This window comes from Podarcis liolepis, assembly GCF_965112155.1.
Source record: "Podarcis liolepis genome assembly, chromosome: 5".
Taxonomy (NCBI): Eukaryota; Metazoa; Chordata; class Lepidosauria; order Squamata; family Lacertidae; genus Podarcis; species Podarcis liolepis.
The window spans coordinates 8,748,154-8,759,511 of record NC_139556.1 but is presented as its reverse complement, the minus strand read 5'-3'; the positions used below and the strand labels follow the sequence as shown (position 1 = coordinate 8,759,511).

Sequence of the window (11,358 nt, the reverse complement as noted above, 5' to 3'; positions counted from 1 at the left end):
CACAGCAGTGCACGAAAACACTGTTTACCTTCCCGCCGGAGCGGTACCTATTGATCTACTTGCACTTTGACGTGCTTTCGAACTGCTAGGTGGGCAGGAGCTGGGACTGAACAACGGGAGCTCACCCCGTCGTGGGGATGAGGGTCAAAAGAAGAAACCATCAATGTGAATATGACATGAAATTCAGTCAATCTCATTTTCTGAGCTCCTATCAGTTTTTCTTTCTTCATACTTGTCATCATGTTTATCATGGACTTCTAAAAGCCTGGATTTCAACAAGCTTCTCTACCATTTCATATTGATTTGGTGTAGGAACTGTAAAGACCCGAGACTGTACATGGTATTATACAAAAGTATTCCTACTACACAGAAAACATTTTGGGAGAGTAAATATATGAACACAGTGTGCTAAACATGTTATTCATCATCATAAAATATTTCATAATTTAAAATGTTTATTTTTTAAAAGAAAAATATAAACAAAGCCACTGGAAGAAAACCTTGGATTGCAGCCACAATTGTTAAAGTGAATCAAACTAATTCAGACACAGCCTTGATCTTTTTATAGTAGTTAGGCAAATGGAGAAAAACAGAGGTGATTGAATTACATTATTTAACATAATTACAAAAACTAAATAAAATGGAACAAATAAATCAATATATTTTTAACAAAACATACTCATTTCTTTTTGTCTCAATATTCATATAAATACAATAAATATAATTATGAACAACTTTCCAATGAATTTATTAAGCAATGTTTAAAACTCTTCTTTCATTTCCCAAATGAATCTCATTTCAGAATATTCTAAATCAAACAACAAATGATCAGCTAATAAAATGGAAAAGGTTTCTATTTATCTGGAATAATCACAAAGCAATTAAATCTCGAGGGGCGGGGGTTTCTCTCACCAAAGAGTAAAAGGTAAAGGACCCCTGACAGTTAAGTCCAGTTGCAAACGAGTTTGGGGTTGTGGCGCTCATCCGCAGACCGTTTTTCTGGGTCACGTGGCCAGCATAACTAAGCCGCTTCTGGTGAAAACAGAGTAGGGCATGGAAATGCCATTTACCTTCCCGCTGGAGTGGTACCTATTTATCTACTTGCACTGGTGTGCTTTTGAACTGCTAGGTTGGCAGAAGCTGGAACCGAACAACGGGAGCTCACCCCTCGCGGGGATTCGAACTGCCAACCTTCTGATCGGCAAGGCCTAGGCTGTTTTTACACCACAGCGCCATCCAAATCTGGACATTTGCATCCAGGAATTCTCTTTTCTATATACCTATTTTTCCCCTTACCACTTGGGTGGCCATATGTCCAGACTCTCCTGGACATAGCCGGCAATCAGCTGTCAGAAGCAGTCTGGGCAGAAATTGCTTAAATGTCTGGGGAAATCTGAACATAGGCAACCCCTGTCGGCTGTGTCGTTTTTCCTTACAAATAGCTCAAAAACTTCAATTTTTTATTGGAGATTTTGCAAAGAAAATAAACCAACAATTTTGGGCTATTCACTTGCCCAAACCCTACTTGCCACCAACATGAATGATGAGGCTGTGAAGGGGCACAGCTCACTTGGCACTTCCTCCTCCTCAAGAGTAAATCCTATCCACTACTACTACTACTACTAATAATAATAATAATTTATTATTTATACCCCAACCATCTGGCTGAGTCTCCCCAGCCACTCTGGGCAGCTTCCAATCAAGTGTTAAAAACAATACAGCATCAAATATTCAAAACTTCCCTAAACAGGGCTGCCTTCAGATGTCTTTTAAAGAGAAGACAGCTGCTTATTTCCTTCACATCTGAAGGGAGGGTGTTCCACAGGGTGGGCGCCACTACCGAGAAGGCCCTCTGTCTGGTTCCCTGTAACCTCACTTCTCGCAATGAGGGAACCGCCAGAAGGCCCTCGGCGCTGGATCTCAGTGTCTGGGCTGAACGATGGGGGTGGAGACGCTCCTTCAGGTATACAGGACCGAGGCCGTTTAGGGCTTTAAAGGTCAGCACCAACACTTTGAATTGTGCTCGGAAACATACTGGGAGCCAATGCAGATCTCTCAGGACCGGTGTTATGTGGTCCCAGCAGCCACTCCCAGTCACCAGTCTAGCTGCTACACTGCTTGCTACCAGCTTGGCTCTTGCATGCAGGTGCCTGGGCTGCTGGGGAAAGTGGAGGCTGCCAACACACATGGAAGCAAGGAGAGAGCAGCAAAGCTTTTGCACTTTGAAAGACTATGGAGGGAGGAGAGGGCATTGTGCCTGGTGTGCTAGCAACTCAGTCAGGCATGCCAACTCAGAAGTAAGCCACGATGAGAGAAAAGGGACTTCCTGCCTGGGAAATCCATCCGAGGAGGAGAGAAAGTTGCACCTGGAATTCAGCAGCAGCAACAGCAACAATGAAATCGGTTCGAATCCCCGTGACGGTCCCTGCTCCTGCCCACCTAGCAGTTCAAAAGCACATCAAAGTGCAAGTAGATAAATAGGTACCACTCCGGCGGGAAGGTAAACGGCGTTTCTGTGCGCTGCTCTGGTTCGCCAGAAGCGGCTTAGTCATGCTGGCCACATGACCCGGGAAAACGGTCTGTGGACAAACGTCGGCTCCCTCGGCCAGTAAAGTGAGATGAGCGCCACAACCCCAGAGTCATTTGCGACTGTACCTAAAGGTCAGGGGTACCTTTACCTTTAAGGATGTGGTGTATGGAAGCAGGGAAAACCATGATGTAGCAAACGAATGTTTTATGGCACAACTGAATGCATTTTTAAAAAAAATTTAAAAAACACCTTTTCATGTTAATATTGATTAGGCAAAAATCTGGCTTTACCTCCAGTTAAGGGAAACAGGCAGTGGCAAGGCGGATTTTAAGACTGTGAGGATAAGCCCTGAACTTATCAATGTCAAACTGCCATCCCAGGAAGAGGAGGAAGCAGGAGAGTAAATACCAGAAACCAGAAGGAAGTTGTAGGAGAAAAGGGTTTTCGAAAGGAAGCCCTCGCCAACAGAAGTGGGGCTTCACCTGGAATAATTTACAGCCCAGCAGAAACCAAAAACCCGTTAGCATAATCCAATACGCTAGTTCTCCTCAGATGTTTTCTTATGTTTTGTTGGTGAATGCTTCTGGCTGTACTGTGCGGCAGATGTGGTATTCTATGCAAAGGGAAAAAGACTAAGTTTACTTATTAACGGGGAAAAATGGACGTAGGGCCTATCCACACTTACCCTTTTTAAAAAGGATTGGTGTTTTTATTATGTTTTTAGATGTGTTGTAAGCTGCCCAGAGTGGCTGGGTGGGGTATAAATAATAGAAATTCTTCTTCTTCTTCTTCTTCTTCTTCTTCTTCTTCTTCTTCTTCTTCTTCTTCTTCTTCTTCTTCTTCTTCTTCTTCTTCTTCTTCTTCTTCTATCTATCCCATAAGGAGAAGTACCATATTTTTTGCTCTATAAGACTCACTTTTTCCCTCCTAAAAAGTAAGGGGAAATGTGTGTGCGTCTTGTGGAGTGAATGCAGGCTGCACAGCTATGCCAGAAGCCAGAACAGCAAGAGGGATTGCTGCTTTCGCTGCGCAGCAATCCCTCTTGCTGTTCTGGCTTCTGAGATTCAGAATATTTTTTTCTTGTTTTCCTCCTCCAAAAACTAGGTGCATCTTGTGGTCTGGTACGTCTTATAGAGCGAAAAATACAGTACAGTGGTGCCCTGCAAGACGAATGCCTCGCAAGACGAAAAAATTGCTAGACGAAAGGGTTTTGCTGTTTTTGAGCTGCTTCGCAAGATGAATTTCCCTATGGGCTTGCTTCGCAAGACGAAAACGTCTTGCGTTTTTTGCAAGTTTGTTTCCTTTTTCTTAACACCGTTAATACAGTTGTGACTTGACTTTGAGGAGCAACTCATAGAACGCGGTGTGGTAGCCTTTTTTGACGTTTTTGGTGATTTTTGAAGCTTTTCCAAAACTTTTCCAACACTGTGCTTCGCAAGACGAAAAATTTGCTAGATGAAAAAACTCGCGGAACGAATTAATTTCGTCTTGCGAGGCACCACTGTAGTTCCTTTGTCCTCTCTTGGCTGCCAAGAGAGCATCTTAGGCTAAGGAGATGATGCTTCTTCAAGGAATGGAGTCAGAGAGAGAGATGGCTGTCTTGCCCTCTGCTGTTTTGTTACCTGTACAGGTAAGGTCACGCCCACCTCTAGTCAAATGTAGAGGAAGTTTGTCCCAGCCCAGAAGGAAACAGGAAGTTCCGACTGGCTGGTCCAGACATCCCCTTTTTATGTCCACTCTAGGAATGTTGTATTTGACTGCTCTGTATTTCACACCCCACAATTATTACCCTTCATCCACTGTTTCCTTAAAAGGTCTGTGTCTGAGCGGGTTTTGTTGTTTTTTGTCCCAGAGCTTTCCTTGCGAAAAGCTGCTCTTTAGCACTCAAACGGAGGAAGCATCAATCTGCAGAAAATCCTGAACTGATATTTGCTCAGAATGAGCACTAAAGAGAAGGTTTTCACACGAAAAGCTCCCAGGCTAAAAAAAACCCCAATCCCAGTGCTTGGCCACAGTCCTTTTAAGCGCAGAACAGTGGTTAGAAAGAGCAGAGGAAAAGTTAAGTGTGTATAAGCCATAAACGCCCTCTACTGCTTGGTACAACAAGTCTTCTTCTTGGAGGCTTGATGTAGCTGAATAGTCTTTTCCTTCACCTTTTCTTCTTGTTCTTTTAAAACCCTACAGAAAGAAACATAAACACTAATTTGTAGAATTGGCTCAAGGTCCATCTGCTTACAACAAGACTTAGTTCTATGCATCTAGAAAGCCCACTGAGCAAAGCTTGAGTGTGGGGTGCCCCACCAGAAACTGAACCTCTTTGTCTCCAGAAACTGAACCTCTTGACCTATGAATGTGAATATTATGTTCTGTTAACCAACTGGGTTAATAGCCATTGATAGATCTAACCAGTGGCGTAGAATGGATTGCCAGCACCCGGGGTTGCACAGAGGGTGGGTGGGTGGGAACTGGACATAGTATGCATGCCCAATGGCATCCACGTTACCCAGCAGATCACAGCCACAGAGATAGGAAAAGAAGAGTTGCCCAGTTGTCTGGAGAGGTCATTTCCTGGTTTGCATGGAGAAGCTGTTTGAAGTGGAAGTGTGCAGCTGTATAGAGTGTGATAGGAATTTTGAGGTCTTAAAGGTAAAGGGACCCCTGACCATTAGGTCCAGTCATGGCCGACTCTGGGGTTGCGGCGCTCATCTCGCTCTATTGGCCGAGGGAGCCGGCGTACAGCTTCTGGGTCATGTGGCCAGCATGACTAAGCCGCTTCTGGCGAACCAGAGCAGCACATGGAAACGCCGTTTACCTTCCCGCCGGAGCGGTACCTATTTATCTACTTGCACTTTGACATGCTTTCAAACTGCTAGGTTGGCAGGAGCAGGGACTGAGCAACGGGAGCTCACCCCGTCGCGGGGATTCGAACCGCCGACCTTCTGATCGGCAAGTCCTAGGCTCTGTGGTTTAACCCACAGCGCCACCTGCGTCCCATTTTGAGGTCTTAGATATATGTTAAATGTCCATAAGTGTACCAACCAAGCACGTACATAGATCAGCACAGGAAGACCGACCTGGAACCATTTTGATTCCCAAACTGTCCCAAACTGAGCAAATGTTTTCTCTGCAAGGTCAAAGGAAAATGGAAAAGCCTCCCCATTGTCTTTTCCTTCACAAATCCTGTCTTAAGGGTATGTCTGTGTTTGAATAGGGTGTGAACCTGTGACATGGCCCAGGAACTATGTATTTATCATTACAAAAGACTGGCCAGGCTCCCCAGGCAATCCAATCAAATAACCTGCCAGACAGGAGATAAACAAAGACAGGAGAAAAACAACACTCAAATTTCTGTTTCAGACCACCTTTTCTGTGATGTAGGTATGATGTATCTGAGGGGTGGTCTTAGGTTACACCCAGTGGCGTAGCGTGGGGGGTGCAGGGGGGGCCGGCTGCACCGGGTGCAACATCTGGGGGTTAGGGTTAGGGGCGCAAATCCACGGGTTAGGGGGCGCAAATTACTTGCCTTGCCCCGGGTGCTGACAACCCATGCTACGCCACTGGTTACACCCCTTCTGTGATGTATGTATGATGTTTCTGGGAGTGGTCTTGATCTACAGGGTGACAATTTCAACAGTCCATATAAGGCCTTGTGCGCCATTGTTCTGGGTTCCTCCTCCTTTCCTACGGGTGAGGGGAGCACCCTGTTGCAACAGATCAATAAAGATCAGGCTTACTAGCTGCTTTGCTTCTCAATATTCTCTGGTTGGCCTCTGTTATTTTCTCCTACCAATAGGGAACCTATGTAAGGACTCTATATGGGCTCTTGGATACCCCATAAGGGAAAAGACAGATTTTTGTTTACAACAATGGCAGCACCAGGTGGTCGAAATTTTTTGCCTCAACTATTTTGCACCCTGGGGCAACCGGCCTTACAACTCGCGCCCCATTACACCTCTGGATCTACCTTCGACAAATTATCCTTTTAAACTAAGCTAGGCTACTTACATGCCAAGAACCCTTTTCAAAGTGACAATGAAACATAGTTAAGATAATGAAATATTGCTCATGAGTGCACTGAAGAGCTACACCAACACACATAACCATTTGCCATAGATCACCAAAGAATGATTCTGATATACAATTCCAAATAGAAGCTACACCAATGTTCGCTTTCCCAACTCATGGTGAATGCTCCTTTTCCCATTTCAAATCTTATTCATGTACTTGGTATACAATTCTCCTACTGATGGTGGCATAATAGTTTTCTTCACTGAGTTCCTGGTATGAGAAGCAACACCAACACCAGGACCACTGGTCATGAGCACACTCGTTCACTGGAACCCATTTATAAAACCTGATGGACCCTAGTTTGCAAAGCATCCTTAACACTTTTCCTTACCTGGCCAAGTGCAGGACAGACTTGTTTATGCCGTCACCTGACAGAGCACTGCATTCATAGAAGATTAAATTGTATTCCTGTAATAGAAAAGAAAAAAAGCATTGCTCACATCATTTAGCAACAAGCATCTAAATGCACCCTTAGGGACTAAATCTAAATTTATACATATATCTCAAGAATCTCATTCCACTGTAAAAGCATCCCCCGTCCCCTAAAATATATTTGCATTTATGTAACAGCCACTGTGACTTCCTTTATTGCGGCATCATGGCGGTTAGATTTTAAAAAATATAATTTTGCCACTGTAGTCATGTATTGCGTTGAGACAATCACTTTTCATAATGAGATGATATACACCGATAGTTACATAATTTAAGGCCTCGATTTGCTGGAAGAGATTTGCATATGGCCCTTTTGAAGGCTATCTAAATGCCCCAACATTTCTTTTGGGTTTAGGAACGGGGAGAGCTCCTTCTGACACATTGATCAATAATACATAATTGGTACAGCGGTACCTTGGTTCTCAAACGCCTTGGTTCCCAAACGCCAAAAACCCAGAAGTGTTCCGGTTTTCGAACGTTTTTTGGAAGCTGAACGTCCGATGCGGCTGTCGGCTATTGTTTCCAGGGCGTCAGCACCAATCAGAAGCTGCGCCTTGGTTTTCAAACATTTCGGAAGTCAAACGGACTTCCAGAACAGATTAAGTTTGGTGCTTTTGTTTTAGCTATTTATTTTCTGTTTTTGTGGCTTTTTCAGTTAATTTGTTTTTGTGACTGTGTGAAACCCAATTCAGCTACTGACTGATCGTGTGACTGCAGAAATGGAAAAAAGCCCCCCATCCAAACAATAACTATCATTAGTGCAGATAAGGAAAAAAATGCAATTTTAATTTTTATCATCTACAACACTGTCTTATTTATCTTATAGTACAGTATCAATTGTTGCTCTCATTTTATGGATCAATCGTCTCTTCAGATAGTAAAATCGATGTTAAATTGCTGTTTTCACAGTTGTTTTTAAAAGTCTGGAACAGATTAATCCGTTTTGTATTACTTTCTATGGGAAAGCATGCCTTGGTTTTGGAACGCTTTGGTTTTGGAACAGACTTCCAGAACGGATTAGTTTTGAGAACCAAGATACCACTATATAGGCTTCAAACCAGAATCACCTTGTCCTGAGTGTTATTTTTTATTTTTGACTGCTAAGCTTACTCTGGAGTGTTTGGTGAGATACGTTGTCTAAAGCTCTTTGGAAGTCCAAGTACACAATGTCAACCAGATTACCGTATTTTTCGCCCCATAAGACGCACTTTTTCCCCTCCAAAAATGAAGGGGAAATCGGGGTGCGTCTTATGGGGCGAATGCCTGCAAGTCTCGCGCGCCCGGCAGGAGGTCCCACCGAGTGCGCGAGGCTTGGGGCGGCAGCCTGTCGCCCGAAGCACGGGGAGCCCTCTGGAGGGCTCCCCCTGCTTCGGGCGAGTGTCTGCAAGCCTCGCACACCTGGCAGGAGGTCCCACCGGGTGCGCGAGGCTTGGGGCGGCAGCGGACTGCTTGCCGGCATGCAGAAGCTTGGCGCGCGCTGAGCTCAGCACGCCCCAAGCTTCTAGGTGCGCGCAAGCAGTCCGCTGCCGCCCCAAGCCTCGCGCACCCGGCGGGACCTCCTGCCGGGTGCGGGAGGCTTGGGGCGGCAGCGGACTGCTTGCCGGCACGCAGAAGCTTGGGGCGCGCTGACCTCAGCTTGCCCCAAGCTTCTGGATTAGCGCAGGGGTCCGCTAGCCCTGGGAGAGGCGCCCGGCTCTCCCACGCTAGCGGAGACCTTGCCGGCACGCAGAAGCTTGGGGCGCGCTGAGCTCCGCACGCTCCAAGCTCCTGGTGTAGCGCAGCGCACCTGGGGGGGAAATAAATTTTTTCCCCTTTATTTCCCCCCCTAAAATCTAGGTGCGTCTTATGGACCGGTGCGTCTTATGGGGCGAAAAATACGGTACCTCTATATCTGCTTGTTGACAATCTCAAAGAATTCTGATACGTCTGTAAGATCTACAGGGTTTTTCCTCTTGCAGAAGTCAAGTTGGTTCTGCTTCAGTTGGGCTCATTCTTCATAGAATCATAGAATCATAGAGTTGGAAGAGACCACAAGGGCCACCGAGTCCAACCCCCTGCCAAGCAGGAAACACCATCAGAGCACTCCTGACATATGGTTGTCAAGCCTCTGCTTAAAGACCTCCAAAGAAGGAGACTCCACCACACTCCTTGGCAGCAAATTCCACTGTCAAACAGCTCTTACTGTCAGGAAGTTCTTCCTAATGTTTAGGTGGAATCTTCTTTCTTGTAGTTTGGATCCATTGCTCTGTGTCCGCTTCTCTGGAGCAGCAGAAAACAACCTTTCTCCCTCCTCTATGTGACATCCTTAAAAGTAGTGCACGGCTTAATTTTGGTAGTATCCAGCTTTATATACTATGAGAGAGCTGTGACTTTCAGCTTTAAACCAAGGTGGAGGATGCAATTGCTGGTGCCAGGGATGAGGAGAAATACCATATTTTTTGCTCTATAAGACTCACTTTTCCCCTCCTAAAAAGTAAGGGGAAATGTGTGTGCGTCTTATGGAGCGAATGCAGGCTGTGCAGCTATCCCAGAAGCCAGAACAGCAAGAGGGATTGCTGCTTTCGCTGCGCAGAGATCCCTCTTGCTGTTCTGGCTTCTGAGATTCAGAATATATTTTTTTCTTGTTTTCCTCCTCCAAAAGCTTGTGGTCTGGTGCATCTTATAGAGCAGAAAATACAGTATTTTTCTCCTCTTCCCTAGGGCCACAGGTCAAATTTGCAGCTGCCCATAGATTCCCATCCATCTATAGTGCCTTCTGGTCAAAAGGAAAGCTGTTCTTGTACCCAAGATCACGAAATCGATGTACTCAAAGAAAGGTGCTCCCTCACGAAGAGGATAAGTAAACCAGCTCTAATTGAAACAGACAATTCAGAGGGATTTTTTCTTGAAACTTGATCATCACATTGTGAAAGCAAGCCCTTCTTCAATCGTAATGAGATAGCTTCAAAGGCCTCAGCTTAATGAGATATACAAAATCAAATATTTGACCTCATGCCACAGATGGGTAATATTCATTGACCTTGTTATCACAGAAGTTGCTCCCAAGAGGAACATGGAGGTGTTTTTTTTTGTTAAGTGTACATTACTGGTTGTTTTCAGAACTGTATGTTCTTCATACTGTACCTTGGCTAAATGCTCTCCTAATCCCCTGGGGATTTCCCGTTCTTTTTCATTATCTGTTTTGTTCCCAAGCAAGAGGACAGGAATATTCTGACAGGTTGGCACCATTTTTGAGTGAATTGCCAAAAGTCAGATTTTTGCTGAAATTGTGACCCCGGGGCTTAGGGATTTTTTCAAAAAAATATTTTCTGCCGGTTAAGTTTTTGAGGGCTGATTTCTTGTCCTGTGATAAAAAGCCTTCTGTTTCGAGTGCCAAACCTGTCAGGGGAGCATTTTCAAGCTTTTGGCACCATTTTTGAGTGAATTGCCAAAAGCCAGATTTTTGCTGAAATTTTGACCCCGGTACTTAGGGATTTTTTCAAAAAAATATTTTCTGCCGGTTAAGTTGTTGAGGGCTGATTTCTTGTCCTGTGATCAAAATCCTTCTGTTTTGAGTGCCAAACCTTTCAGGGGAGCATTTTCAAGCTTTTGGCACCATTTTTGAGTGAATTGCCAAAAGTCAGATTTTTCCTGAAATTGTGACCCCGGGGTTACGGATTTTTTCAAAAAAATATTTTCTGCCGGTTAAGTTTTTGAGGGCTGATTTCTTGTCCTGTGATAAAAAGCCTTCTGTTTCGAGTGCCAAAGCTTTCAGGTGAGCATTTGCAAGCGGTTGGCACCATTTTTGAGTGAATTGCCAAAAGTCAGATTTTTGCTGAAATTGTGACCCCGGGGCTTAGGGATTTTTTCAAAAAAATATTTTCTGCCGGTTAAGTTTTTGAGGGCTGATTTCTTGTCCTGTGATAAAAAGCCTTCTGTTTCCATCGCCAAAGCTTTCAGGTGAGCATTTTCAAACTTTTGGCACCATTTTTGAGTGAATTGCCAAAAGTCAGATTTTTGCTGAAATTGTGACCCCGGGGCTTAGGGATTTTTTCAAAAAAATATTTTCTGCCGGTTAAGTTTTTGAGGGCTGATTTCTTGTCCTGTGATAAAAAGCCTTCTGTTTCGAGTGCCAAACCTGTCAGGGGAGCATTTTCAAGCTTTTGGCACCATTTTTGAGTGAATTGCCAAAAGTCAGATTTTTGCTGAAATCGTGACCCCGGGGCTTAGGGATTTTTTCAAAAAAATATTTTGTGCCGGTTAAGTTTTTGAGGGCTGATTTCTTGTCCTGTGATAAAAAGCCTTCTGTTTCCATCGCCAAAGCTTTCAGGGGAGCATTTTCAAACTTT

The 11,358-nt window shown here is 44.5% G+C and overlaps 1 long non-coding RNA gene across 1 annotated transcript; it reads right to left on the bottom strand.

The window, feature by feature from the left end:
* Positions 1–4,036: 4,036 nt before the first annotated feature.
* Positions 4,037–10,244, bottom strand: LOC310707036. Its single transcript, XR_014526283.1, has 3 exons — positions 10,154–10,244; positions 6,930–7,006; positions 4,037–4,708 (listed from the first exon to the last, which is right to left on the bottom strand). It is a non-coding gene; the product is annotated as an uncharacterized lncRNA (long non-coding RNA).
* Between the last annotated feature and the right edge of the window lie 1,114 nt (positions 10,245–11,358).